Here is a 14032-nt window from a genome sequence, read left to right as displayed (position 1 = left end):
CCCTAACAACTGAATGCAGATAAGCAGTTGTTGGCAAAGCAGATTAAGGACAGACAAGGAAGAGTCAGACACCCAGATGGGACTTGAACCCAGAACCCCTGGCTTAGGAGGCCAGTGCCTTATCCATTAGGCCACTGGAGCTGCACAGTTCCATGCAGCATGGCAGACTTTAAATACTGCGCCCTGACCTCTCATTGTGTGTTTTTGTGGATTTTCTCCTCTCAATGCACTGTGAGGATCCAAGATGGTGGTGATCTCGGACGATGGTGTTGCAGAGCTCGGCACCACAGCACAAGCGCCCAATCCGTTCCATCGCGATATCCTAGGAGTCTGAAAATGTTGTGGAGTCCCAGGACATTGTGAAAAATCAACTTTCCTGCGTTTCCTTCGTCCAGAGATGTTGAAGACGGATGGGGCAGTGTCCGAGGCCAGGCCCCCGGCCCAGCCTGCAGGATCCTTGGGCTCGATTGCCTACCAGGCCCTGGCCAAATCTCGCGCGATCTTGGTTAAGCAGATAGAGGAGAAGCTGGCCCCGATCTCTATCGTGCTGCAGAAGCATGAACAGCAGCTGGGAGACCTGGAAAAGAGGACGGATGAGGTTGGACACAGAGGCACAGCGGTGGAAGCTGATACCGCTTCCTCTAAGGATAGGATCCAAGCATCGGAGGCTGAGGGCTGACCATACAGAGGTTTATAAAATCATGAGGAACATGAATAGGGTAAACAGCCAAGGTCTTTTCCCTGGGGTGTGGGAGTCCAGAACTAGAGGGCTTAGGTTTAGGGTGAGAGGGAAAAGATATAAAAGAGACCAAAGGGACAACATTTTCAGGCAGAAGGTGGTGTGTGTGTGTGGAATGAGCTGCCAGAGGAAGTGGTCGAGGCTGGTACAATTACATCATTTCAAAGGCATCTGGATGGGTATACGTATAGGAAGAGTTTGGAGGGAGATGGGCCGGGTGCTGGCAGGTGGGACTAGATTGGGTCGGGATATCTGTTCGACCGAGGGTGTGTTTGTGTGCTGTACATCTCTATGACTCGATGACTGGAAGTGTCAGTCTGAGTCAATCCGTTGTCTAGCTACGGGCAAGGTGACTCCATTGGATGATGTGAACCCAGCTGATGACCCCTTTGGCCAAAGCTAGAGAACATTCTGGAAGATCAGGGAAAAGAAGGATATGAACACACACTGGATGCCAGTCCCTTAGCGAAGCCTTGACTGCGATCTGCAGCAGAGCTCTGACCATGTGCTCCAAACTTGTTGATAAAAGCCCGAGAGTGAGGGGGGCAAGCCATTCACCCCAGCAAGTCCACACTCAGCCTCTGATGAGCATCCCATCCAGGCCCAACCACTATCCTCTCAGCCTGCATTCCCCAAAGCCAATCCAGCGAACCTGCACATCTTTGGGCTGTGGGAGGAAAGCAAAGCACCCGCAGTAGCCCATGGAGAGAAGGTGCAAACTCGACACAAACAGAAAGCCAAGGGAGGAATCAAAGTCAGGTCCCCGATGCTGCGAGGCAGCAGTGCTACCCACTGAGCCACCATGCCAGCCCCAGGAGATTCTCAGCAGGTTTTCAGCCATTGTGTCTGTGCTGTCTGTTTCAGGGAATTCAGCTTTAATCCTGCAGATCCCCAAAAGAGCTGCGTAAGGCGACAGGGAACACCTCACCCTAACAACTGAATGCAGATAAGCAGTTGTTGGCAAAGCAGATTAAGGACAGACAAGGAAGAGTCAGACACCCCAGATGGGATTTGAACCCAGAACCCCTGGCTTAGGAGGCCAGTGCCTTATCCATTAGGCCACTGGAGCTGCACAGTTCCATGCAGCATGGCAGACTTTAAATACTGCGCCCTGACCTCTCATTGTGTGTTTTTGTGGATTTTCTCCTCTCAATGCACTGTGAGGATCCAAGATGGTGGTGATCTCGGACGATGGTGTTGCAGAGCTCGGCACCACAGCACAAGCGCCCAATCCGTTCCATCGCGATATCCTAGGAGTCTGAAAATGTTGTGGAGTCCCAGGACATTGTGAAAAATCAACTTTCCTGCGTTTCCTTCGTCCAGAGATGTTGAAGACGGATGGGGCAGTGTCCGAGGCCAGGCCCCCGGCCCAGCCTGCAGGATCCTTGGGCTCGATTGCCTACCAGGCGCTGGCCAAATCTCGCGCGATCTTGGTTAAGCAGATAGAGGAGAAGCTGGCCCCGATCTCTATCGTGCTGCAGAAGCATGAACAGCAGCTGGGAGACCTGGAAAAGAGGACGGATGAGGTTGGACACAGAGGCACAGCGGTGGAAGCTGATACCGCTTCCTCTAAGGATAGGATCCAAGCATCGGAGGCTGAGGGCTGACCATACAGAGGTTTATAAAATCATGAGGAACATGAATAGGGTAAACAGCCAAGGTCTTTTCCCTGGGGTGTGGGAGTCCAGAACTAGAGGGCTTAGGTTTAGGGTGAGAGGGAAAAGATATAAAAGAGACCAAAGGGACAACATTTTCAGGCAGAAGGTGGTGTGTGTGTGTGGAATGAGCTGCCAGAGGAAGTGGTCGAGGCTGGTACAATTACATCATTTCAAAGGCATCTGGATGGGTATACGTATAGGAAGAGTTTGGAGGGAGATGGGCCGGGTGCTGGCAGGTGGGACTAGATTGGGTCGGGATATCTGTTCGACCGAGGGTGTGTTTGTGTGCTGTACATCTCTATGACTCGATGACTGGAAGTGTCAGTCTGAGTCAATCCGTTGTCTAGCTACGGGCAAGGTGACTCCATTGGATGATGTGAACCCAGCTGATGACCCCTTTGGCCAAAGCTAGAGAACATTCTGGAAGATCAGGGAAAAGAAGGATATGAACACACACCTGGATGCCAGTCCCTTAGCGAAGCCTTGACTGCGATCTGCAGCAGAGCTCTGACCATGTGCTCCAAACTTGTTGATAAAAGCCCGAGAGTGAGGGGGGCAAGCCATTCACCCCAGCAAGTCCACACTCAGCCTCTGATGAGCATCCCATCCAGGCCCAACCACTATCCTCTCAGCCTGCATTCCCCAAAGCCAATCCAGCGAACCTGCACATCTTTGGGCTGTGGGAGGAAAGCAAAGCACCCGCAGTAGCCCATGGAGAGAAGGTGCAAACTCGACACAAACAGAAAGCCAAGGGAGGAATCAAAGTCAGGTCCCGATGCTGCGAGGCAGCAGTGCTACCCACTGAGCCACCATGCCAGCCCCAGGAGATTCTCAGCAGGTTTTCAGCCATTGTGTCTGTGCTGTCTGTTTCAGGGAATTCAGCTTTAATCCTGCAGATCCCCAAAAGAGCTGCGTAAGGCGACAGGGAACACCTCACCCTAACAACTGAATGCAGATAAGCAGTTGTTGGCAAAGCAGATTAAGGACAGACAAGGAAGAGTCAGACACCCCAGATGGGATTTGAACCCAGAACCCCTGGCTTAGGAGGCCAGTGCCTTATCCATTAGGCCACTGGAGCTGCACAGTTCCATGCAGCATGGCAGACTTTAAATACTGCGCCCTGACCTCTCATTGTGTGTTTTTGTGGATTTTCTCCTCTCAATGCACTGTGAGGATCCAAGATGGTGGTGATCTCGGACGATGGTGTTGCAGAGCTCGGCACCACAGCACAAGCGCCCAATCCGTTCCATCGCGATATCCTAGGAGTCTGAAAATGTTGTGGAGTCCCAGGACATTGTGAAAAATCAACTTTCCTGCGTTTTCCTTCGTCCAGAGATGTTGAAGACGGATGGGGCAGTGTCCGAGGCCAGGCCCCCGGCCCAGCCTGCAGGATCCTTGGGCTCGATTGCCTACCAGGCCCTGGCCAAATCTCGCGCGATCTTGGTTAAGCAGATAGAGGAGAAGCTGGCCCCGATCTCTATCGTGCTGCAGAAGCATGAACAGCAGCTGGGAGACCTGGAAAAGAGGACGGATGAGGTTGGACACAGAGGCACAGCGGTGGAAGCTGATACCGCTTCCTCTAAGGATAGGATCCAAGCATCGGAGGCTGAGGGCTGACCATACAGAGGTTTATAAAATCATGAGGAACATGAATAGGGTAAACAGCCAAGGTCTTTTCCCTGGGGTGTGGGAGTCCAGAACTAGAGGGCTTAGGTTTAGGGTGAGAGGGAAAAGATATAAAAGAGACCAAAGGGACAACATTTTCAGGCAGAAGGTGGTGTGTGTGTGTGTGGAATGAGCTGCCAGAGGAAGTGGTCGAGGCTGGTACAATTACATCATTTCAAAGGCATCTGGATGGGTATACGTATAGGAAGAGTTTGGAGGGAGATGGGCCGGGTGCTGGCAGGTGGGACTAGATTGGGTCGGGATATCTGTTCGACCGAGGGTGTGTTTGTGTGCTGTACATCTCTATGACTCGATGACTGGAAGTGTCAGTCTGAGTCAATCCGTTGTCTAGCTACGGGCAAGGTGACTCCATTGGATGATGTGAACCCAGCTGATGACCCCTTTGGCCAAAGCTAGAGAACATTCTGGAAGATCAGGGAAAAGAAGGATATGAACACACACCTGGATGCCAGTCCCTTAGCGAAGCCTTGACTGCGATCTGCAGCAGAGCTCTGACCATGTGCTCCAAACTTGTTGATAAAAGCCCGAGAGTGAGGGGGGGCAGCCATTCACCCCAGCAAGTCCACACTCAGCCTCTGATGAGCATCCCATCCAGGCCCAACCACTATCCTCTCAGCCTGCATTCCCCAAAGCCAATCCAGCGAACCTGCACATCTTTGGGCTGTGGGAGGAAAGCAAAGCACCCGCAGTAGCCCATGGAGAGAAGGTGCAAACTCGACACAAACAGAAAGCCAAGGGAGGAATCAAAGTCAGGTCCCGATGCTGCGAGGCAGCAGTGCTACCCACTGAGCCACCATGCCAGCCCCAGGAGATTCTCAGCAGGTTTTCAGCCATTGTGTCTGTGCTGTCTGTTTCAGGGAATTCAGCTTTAATCCTGCAGATCCCAAAAGAGCTGCGTAAGGCGACAGGGAACACCTCACCCTATCAACTGAATGCAGATAAGCAGTTGTTGGCAAAGCAGATTAAGGACAGACAAGGAAGAGTCAGACACCCCAGATGGGATTTGAACCCAGAACCCCTGGCTTAGGAGGCCAGTGCCTTATCCATTAGGCCACTGGAGCTGCACAGTTCCATGCAGCATGGCAGACTTTAAATACTGCGCCCTGACCTCTCATTGTGTGTTTTTGTGGATTTTCTCCTCTCAATGCACTGTGAGGATCCAAGATGGTGGTGATCTCGGACGATGGTGTTGCAGAGCTCGGCACCACAGCACAAGCGCCCAATCCGTTCCATCGCGATATCCTAGGAGTCTGAAAATGTTGTGGAGTCCCAGGACATTGTGAAAAATCAACTTTCCTGCGTTTCCTTCGTCCAGAGATGTTGAAGACGGATGGGGCAGTGTCCGAGGCCAGGCCCCCCGGCCCAGCCTGCAGGATCCTTGGGCTCGATTGCCTACCAGGCCCTGGCCAAATCTCGCGCGATCTTGGTTAAGCAGATAGAGGAGAAGCTGGCCCCGATCTCTATCGTGCTGCAGAAGCATGAACAGCAGCTGGGAGACCTGGAAAAGAGGACGGATGAGGTTGGACACAGAGGCACAGCGGTGGAAGCTGATACCGCTTCCTCTAAGGATAGGATCCAAACATCGGAGGCTGAGGGCTGACCATACAGAGGTTTATAAAATCATGAGGAACATGAATAGGGTAAACAGCCAAGGTCTTTTCCCTGGGGTGTGGGAGTCCAGAACTAGAGGGCTTAGGTTTAGGGTGAGAGGGAAAAGATATAAAAGAGACCAAAGGGACAACATTTTCAGGCAGAAGGTGGTGTGTGTGTGTGGAATGAGCTGCCAGAGGAAGTGGTCGAGGCTGGTACAATTACATCATTTCAAAGGCATCTGGATGGGTATACGTATAGGAAGAGTTTGGAGGGAGATGGGCCGGGGTGCTGGCAGGTGGGACTAGATTGGGTCGGGATATCTGTTCGACCGAGGGTGTGTTTGTGTGCTGTACATCTCTATGACTCGATGACTGGAAGTGTCAGTCTGAGTCAATCCGTTGTCTAGCTACGGGCAAGGTGACTCCATTGGATGATGTGAACACAGCTGATGACCCCTTTGGCCAAAGCTAAAGAACATTCTGGAAGATCAGGGAAAAGAAGGATATGAACACACACCTGGATGCCAGTCCCTTAGCGAAGCCTTGACTGCGATCTGCAGCAGAGCTCTGACCATGTGCTCCAAACTTGTTCATAAAAGCCCGAGAGTGAGGGGGGCAAGCCATTCACCCCAGCAAGTCCACACTCAGCCTCTGATGAGCATCCCATCCAGGCCCAACCACTATCCTCTCAGCCTGCATTCCCCAAAGCCAATCCAGCGAACCTGCACATCTTTGGGCTGTGGGAGGAAAGCAAAGCACCCGCAGTAGCCCATGGAGAGAAGGTGCAAACTCGACACAAACAGAAAGCCAAGGGAGGAATCAAAGTCAGGTCCCCGATGCTGCGAGGCAGCAGTGCTACCCACTGAGCCACCATGCCAGCCCCAGGAGATTCTCAGCAGGTTTTCAGCCATTGTGTCTGTGCTGTCTGTTTCAGGGAATTCAGCTTTAATCCTGCAGATCCCCAAAAGAGCTGCGTAAGGCGACAGGGAACACCCCACCAACTGAATGCAGATAAGCAGTTGTTGGCAAAGCAGATTAAGGACAGACAAGGAAGAGTCAGACACCCCAGATGGGATTTGAACCCAGAACCCCTGGCTTAGGAGGCCAGTGCCTTATCCATTAGGCCACTGGAGCTGCACAGTTACATGCAGCATGGCAGACTTTAAATACTGCGCCCTGACCTCTCATTGTGTGTTTTTTGTGGATTTTCTCCTCTCAATGCACTGTGAGGATCCAAGATGGTGGTGATCTCGGACGATGGTGTTGCAGAGCTCGGCACCACAGCACAAGCGCCCAATCCGTTCCATCGCGATATCCTAGGAGTCTGAAAATGTTGTGGAGTCCCAGGACATTGTGAAAAATCAACTTTCCTGCGTTTCTTCGTCCAGAGATGTTGAAGACGGATGGGGCAGTGTCCGAGGCCAGGCCCCCGGCCCAGCCTGCAGGATCCTTGGGCTCGATTGCCTACCAGGCCCTGGCCAAATCTCGCGCGATCTTGGTTAAGCAGATAGAGGAGAAGCTGGCCCCGATCTCTATCGTGCTGCAGAAGCATGAACAGCAGCTGGGAGACCTGGAAAAGAGGACGGATGAGGTTGGACACAGAGGCACAGCGGTGGAAGCTGATACCGCTTCCTCTAAGGATAGGATCCAAACATCGGAGGCTGAGGGCTGACCATACAGAGGTTTATAAAATCATGAGGAACATGAATAGGGTAAACAGCCAAGGTCTTTTCCCTGGTGTGTGGGAGTCCAGAACTAGAGGGCTTAGGTTTAGGGTGAGTGGGAAAAGATATAAAAGAGACCAAAGGGACAACATTTTCAGGCAGAAGGTGGTGTGTGTGTGTGTGGAATGAGCTGCCAGAGGAAGTGGTCGAGGCTGGTACAATTACATCATTTCAAAGGCATCTGGATGGGTATACGTATAGGAAGAGTTTGGAGGGAGATGGGCCGGGTGCTGGCAGGTGGGACTAGATTGGGTCGGGATATCTGTTCGACCGAGGGTGTGTTTGTGTGCTGTACATCTCTATGACTCGATGACTGGAAGTGTCAGTCTGAGTCAATCCGTTGTCTAGCTACGGGCAAGGTGACTCCATTGGATGATGTGAACACAGCTGATGACCCCTTTGGCCAAAGCTAAAGAACATTCTGGAAGATCAGGGAAAAGAAGGATATGAACACACACCTGGATGCCAGTCCCTTAGCGAAGCCTTGACTGCGATCTGCAGCAGAGCTCTGACCATGTGCTCCAAACTTGTTCATAAAAGCCCGAGAGTGAGGGGGGCAAGCCATTCACCCCAGCAAGTCCACACTCAGCCTCTGATGAGCATCCCATCCAGGCCCAACCACTATCCTCTCAGCCTGCATTCCCCAAAGCCAATCCAGCGAACCTGCACATCTTTGGGCTGTGGGAGGAAAGCAAAGCACCCGCAGTAGCCCATGGAGAGAAGGTGCAAACTCGACACAAACAGAAAGCCAAGGGAGGAATCAAAGTCAGGTCCCCGATGCTGCGAGGCAGCAGTGCTACCCACTGAGCCACCATGCCAGCCCCAGGAGATTCTCAGCAGGTTTTCAGCCATTGTGTCTGTGCTGTCTGTTTCAGGGAATTCAGCTTTAATCCTGCAGATCCCCAAAAGAGCTGCGTAAGGCGACAGGGAACACCCCACCAACTGAATGCAGATAAGCAGTTGTTGGCAAAGCAGATTAAGGACAGACAAGGAAGAGTCAGACACCCCAGACGGGGCTAGAACCCACAACCCCTGGATAAAGAGGGCAGTGCCTTATCCATTAGGCCACAGGGTCGGCACAGTTACACACAGCATGGCAGACTTTAAATACTGCGCCCTGACCTCTCATTGTGTGTTTTTGTGGATTTTCTCCTCTCAATGCACTGTGAGGATCCAAGATGGTGGTGATCTCGGACGATGGTGTTGCAGAGCTCGGCACCACAGCACAAGCGCCCAATCCGTTCCATCGCGATATCCTAGGAGTCTGAAAATGTTGTGGAGTCCCAGGACATTGTGAAAAATCAACTTTCCTGCGTTTTCTTCGTCCAGAGATGTTGAAGACGGATGGGGCAGTGTCCGAGGCCAGGCCCCCGGCCCAGCCTGCAGGATCCTTGGGCTCGATTGCCTACCAGGCCCTGGCCAAATCTCGCGCGATCTTGGTTAAGCAGATAGAGGAGAAGCTGGCCCCGATCTCTATCGTGCTGCAGAAGCATGAACAGCAGCTGGGAGACCTGGAAAAGAGGACGGATGAGGTTGGACACAGAGGCACAGCGGTGGAAGCTGATACCGCTTCCTCTAAGGATAGGATCCAAGCATCGGAGGCTGAGGGCTGACCATACAGAGGTTTATAAAATCATGACGAACATGAATAGGGTAAACAGCCAAGGTCTTTTCCCTGGTGTGTGGGAGTCCAGAACTAGAGGGCTTAGGTTTAGGGTGAGTGGGAAAAGATATAAAAGAGACCAAAGGGACAACATTTTCAGGCAGAAGGTGGTGTGTGTGTGTGTGGAATGAGCTGCCAGAGGAAGTGGTCGAGGCTGGTACAATTACATCATTTCAAAGGCATCTGGATGGGTATACGTATAGGAAGAGTTTGGAGGGAGATGGTCCGGGTGCTGGCAGGTGGGACTAGATTGGGTCGGGATATCTGTTCGACCGAGGGTGTGTTTGTGTGCTGTACATCTCTATGACTCGATGACTGGAAGTGTCAGTCTGAGTCAATCCGTTGTCTAGCTACGGGCAAGGTGACTCCATTGGATGATGTGAACCCAGCTGATGACCCCTTTGGCCAAAGCTAGAGAACATTCTGGAAGATCAGGGAAAAGAAGGATATGAACACACACCTGGATGCCAGTCCCTTAGCGAAGCCTTGACTGCGATCTGCAGCAGAGCTCTGACCATGTGCTCCAAACTTGTTCATAAAAGCCCGAGAGTGAGGGGGGCAAGCCATTCACCCCAGCAAGTCCACACTCAGCCTCTGATGAGCATCCCATCCAGGCCCAACCACTATCCTCTCAGCCTGCATTCCCCAAAGCCAATCCAGCGAACCTGCACATCTTTGGGCTGTGGGAGGAAAGCAAAGCACCCGCAGTAGCCCATGGAGAGAAGGTGCAAACTCGACACAAACAGAAAGCCAAGGGAGGAATCAAAGTCAGGTCCCCGATGCTGCGAGGCAGCAGTGCTACCCACTGAGCCACCATGCCAGCCCCAGGAGATTCTCAGCAGGTTTTCAGCCATTGTGTCTGTGCAGTCTCTTTCAGGGAATTCAGCTTTAATCCTGCAGATCCCCAAAAGTGCTGCGTAAGGCGACAGGGAACACCCCACCAACTGAATGCAGATAAGCAGTTGTTGGCAAAGCAGATTAAGGACAGACAAGGAAGAGTCAGACACCCCAGATGGGACTTGAACCCAGAACCCCTGGCTTAGGAAGCCAGTGCCTTATCCATTAGGCCACTGGAGCTGCACAGTTACATGCAGCATGGCAGACTTTAAATACTGCGCCCTGACCTCTCATTGTGTGTTTTTGTGGATTTTCTCCTCTCAATGCACTGTGAGGATCCAAGATGGTGGTGATCTCGGACGATGGTGTTGCAGAGCTCGGCACCACAGCACAAGCGCCCAATCCGTTCCATCGCGATATCCTAGGAGTCTGAAAATGTTGTGGAGTCCCAGGACATTGTGAAAAATCAACTTTCCTGCGTTTTCTTCGTCCAGAGATGTTGAAGACGGATGGGGCAGTGTCCGAGGCCAGGCCCCCGGCCCAGCCTGCAGGATCCTTGGGCTCGATTGCCTACCAGGCCCTGGCCAAATCTCGCGCGATCTTGGTTAAGCAGATAGAGGAGAAGCTGGCCCCGATCTCTATCGTGCTGCAGAAGCATGAACAGCAGCTGGGAGACCTGGAAAAGAGGACGGATGAGGTTGGACACAGAGGCACAGCGGTGGAAGCTGATACCGCTTCCTCTAAGGATAGGATCCAAGCATCGGAGGCTGAGGGCTGACCATACAGAGGTTTATAAAATCATGAGGAACATGAATAGGGTAAACAGCCAAGGTCTTTTCCCTGGTGTGTGGGAGTCCAGAACTAGAGGGCTTAGGTTTAGGGTGAGTGGGAAAAGATATAAAAGAGACCAAAGGGACAACATTTTCAGGCAGAAGGTGGTGTGTGTGTGTGTGTGGAATGAGCTGCCAGAGGAAGTGGTCGAGGCTGGTACAATTACATCATTTAAAGGCATCTGGATGGGTATACGTATAGGAAGAGTTTGGAGGGAGATGGGCCGGGTGCTGGCAGGTGGGACTAGATTGGGTCGGGATATCTGTTCGACCGAGGGTGTGTTTGTGTGCTGTACATCTCTATGACTCGATGACTGGAAGTGTCAGTCTGAGTCAATCCGTTGTCTAGCTACGGGCAAGGTGACTCCATTGGATGATGTGAACCCAGCTGATGACCCCTTTGGCCAAAGCTAGAGAGCATTCTGGAAGATCAGGGAAAAGAAGGATATGAACACACACCTGGATGCCAGTCCCTTAGCGAAGCCTTGACTGCGATCTGCAGCAGAGCTCTGACCATGTGCTCCAAACTTGTTCATAAAAGCCCGAGAGTGAGGGGGGCAAGCCATTCACCCCAGCAAGTCCACACTCAGCCTCTGATGAGCATCCCATCCAGGCCCAACCACTATCCTCTCAGCCTGCATTCCCCAAAGCCAATCCAGCGAACCTGCACATCTTTGGGCTGTGGGAGGAAAGCAAAGCACCCGCAGTAGCCCATGGAGAGAAGGTGCAAACTCGACACAAACAGAAAGCCAAGGGAGGAATCAAAGTCAGGTCCCCGATGCTGCGAGGCAGCAGTGCTACCCACTGAGCCACCATGCCATCCCCAGGAGATTCTCAGCAGGTTTTCAGCCATTGTGTCTGTGCTGTCTGTTTCAGGGAATTCAGCTTTAATCCTGCAGATCCCCAAAAGTGCTGCGTAAGGCGACAGGGAACACCCCACCAACTGAATGCAGATAAGCAGTTGTTGGCAAAGCAGATTAAGGACAGACAAGGAAGAGTCAGACACCCCAGATGGGATTTGAACCCACAACCCCTGGCTTAGGAGGCCAGTGCCTTATCCATTAGGCCACTGGAGCTGCACAGTTACATGCAGCATGGCAGACTTTAAATACTGCGCCCTGACCTCTCATTGTGTGTTTTTGTGGATTTTCTCCTCTCAATGCACTGTGAGGATCCAAGATGATGGTGATCTCGGACGATGGTGTTGCAGAGCTCGGCACCACAGCACAAGCGCCCAATCCGTTCCATCGCGATATCCTAGGAGTCTGAAAATGTTGTGGAGTCCCAGGACATTGTGAAAAATCAACTTTCCTGCGTTTCCTTCGTCCAGAGATGTTGAAGACGGATGGGGCAGTGTCTGAGGCCAGGCCCCCGGCCTAGCCTGCAGGATCCTTGGGCTCGATTGCCTACCAGGCCCTGGCCAAATCTCGCGCGATCTTGGTTAAGCAGATAGAGGAGAAGCTGGCCCCGATCTCTATCGTGCTGCAGAAGCATGAACAGCAGCTGGGAGACCTGGAAAAGAGGACGGATGAGGTTGGACACAGAGGCACAGCGGTGGAAGCTGATACCGCTTCCTCTAAGGATAGGATCCAAGCATCGGAGGCTGAGGGCTGACCATACAGAGGTTTATAAAATCATGAGGAACATGAATAGGGTAAACAGCCAAGGTCTTTTCCCTGGTGTGTGGGAGTCCAGAACTAGAGGGCTTAGGTTTAGGGTGAGTGGGAAAAGATATAAAAGAGACCAAAGGGACAACATTTTCAGGCAGAAGGTGTGTGTGTGTGTGTGTGGAATGAGCTGCCAGAGGAAGTGGTCGAGGCTGGTACAATTACATCATTTAAAAGGCATCTGGATGGGTATATGTATAGGAAGAGTTTGGAGGGAGATGGGCCGGGTGCTGGCAGGTGGGACTAGATTGGGTCGGGATATCTGTTCGACCGAGGGTGTGTTTGTGTGCTGTACATCTCTATGACTCGATGACTGGAAGTGTCAGTCTGAGTCAATCCGTTGTCTAGCTACGGGCAAGGTGACTCCATTGGATGATGTGAACACAGCTGATGACCCCTTTGGCCAAAGCTAAAGAACATTCTGGAAGATCAGGGAAAGAAGGATATGAACACACACCTGGATGCCAGTCCCTTAGCGAAGCCTTGACTGCGATCTGCAGCAGAGCTCTGACCATGTGCTCCAAACTTGTTCATAAAAGCCCAGGGAGTGAGGGGGGCAAGCCATTCACCCCAGCAAGTCCACACTCAGCCTCTGATGAGCATCCCATCCAGGCCCAAGCACTATCCTCTCAGCCTGCATTCCCCAAAGCCAATCCAGCGAACCTGCACATCTTTGGGCTGTGGGAGGAAAGCAAAGCACCCGCAGTAGCCCATGGAGAGAAGGTGCAAACTCGACACAAACAGAAAGCCAAGGGAGGAATCAAAGTCAGGTCCCCGATGCTGCGAGGCAGCAGTGCTACCCACTGAGCCACCATGCCATCCCCAGGAGATTCTCAGCAGGTTTTCAGCCATTGTGTCTGTGCTGTCTGTTTCAGGGAATTCAGCTTTAATCCTGCAGATCCCCAAAAGTGCTGCGTAAGGCGAGAGGGAACACCCCACCAACTGAATGCAGATAAGCAGTTGTTGGCAAAGCAGATTAAGGACAGACAAGGAAGAGTCAGACACCCCAGATGGGACTTGAACCCACAACCCCTGGCTTAGGAAGCCAGTGCCTTATCCATTAGGCCACTGGGGCTGCACAGTTACATGCAGCATGGCAGACTTTAAATACTGCGCCCTGACCTCTCATTGTGTGTTTTTGTGGATTTTCTCCTCTCAATGCACTGTGAGGATCCAAGATGATGGTGATCTCGGACGATGGTGTTGCAGAGCTCGGCACCACAGCACAAGCGCCCAATCCGTTCCATCGCGATATCCTAGGAGTCTGAAAATGTTGTGGAGTCCCAGGACATTGTGAAAAATCAACTTTCCTGCGTTTTCTTCGTCCAGAGATGTTGAAGACGGATGGGGCAGTGTCCGAGGCCAGGCCCCCGGCCCAGCCTGCAGGATCCTTGGGCTCGATTGCCTACCAGGCCCTGGCCAAATCTCGCGCGATCTTGGTTAAGCAGATAGAGGAGAAGCTGGCCCCGATCTCTATCGTGCTGCAGAAGCATGAACAGCAGCTGGGAGACCTGGAAAAGAGGACGGATGAGGTTGGACACAGAGGCACAGCGGTGGAAGCTGATACCGCTTCCTCTAAGGATAGGATCCAAACATCGGAGGCTGAGGGCTGACCATACAGAGGTTTATAAAATCA

The 14032-nt window shown here is 52.3% G+C and overlaps 6 non-coding genes across 6 annotated transcripts; all 6 read right to left on the bottom strand.

Moving 5' to 3' along the window:
• Positions 1 to 1735: 1735 nt before the first annotated feature.
• On the bottom strand, positions 1736 to 1808 carry trnar-ccu (transfer RNA arginine (anticodon CCU)). The gene has a single exon. It is a non-coding gene; the product is annotated as a tRNA-Arg (tRNA).
• Positions 1809 to 3402: 1594 nt separating this feature from the next.
• Positions 3403 to 3475, bottom strand: trnar-ccu (transfer RNA arginine (anticodon CCU)). Its single transcript has one exon. It is a non-coding gene; the product is annotated as a tRNA-Arg (tRNA).
• A 1596-nt stretch (positions 3476 to 5071) lies between these two features.
• On the bottom strand, positions 5072 to 5144 carry trnar-ccu (transfer RNA arginine (anticodon CCU)). Its single transcript has one exon. It is a non-coding gene; the product is annotated as a tRNA-Arg (tRNA).
• A 1592-nt stretch (positions 5145 to 6736) lies between these two features.
• On the bottom strand, positions 6737 to 6809 carry trnar-ccu (transfer RNA arginine (anticodon CCU)). Its single transcript has one exon. It is a non-coding gene; the product is annotated as a tRNA-Arg (tRNA).
• A 4923-nt stretch (positions 6810 to 11732) lies between these two features.
• trnar-ccu (transfer RNA arginine (anticodon CCU)) lies at positions 11733 to 11805 on the bottom strand. The gene has a single exon. It is a non-coding gene; the product is annotated as a tRNA-Arg (tRNA).
• A 1593-nt stretch (positions 11806 to 13398) lies between these two features.
• On the bottom strand, positions 13399 to 13471 carry trnar-ccu (transfer RNA arginine (anticodon CCU)). The gene has a single exon. It is a non-coding gene; the product is annotated as a tRNA-Arg (tRNA).
• Positions 13472 to 14032: the final 561 nt, after the last annotated feature.

This window comes from Hemiscyllium ocellatum, chromosome 33, assembly GCF_020745735.1.
Source record: "Hemiscyllium ocellatum isolate sHemOce1 chromosome 33, sHemOce1.pat.X.cur, whole genome shotgun sequence".
Taxonomy (NCBI): domain Eukaryota; kingdom Metazoa; phylum Chordata; class Chondrichthyes; order Orectolobiformes; family Hemiscylliidae; genus Hemiscyllium; species Hemiscyllium ocellatum.
Note: the sequence above shows the minus strand (reverse complement) of the source record. Positions and strands in the feature narration are given on the sequence as shown.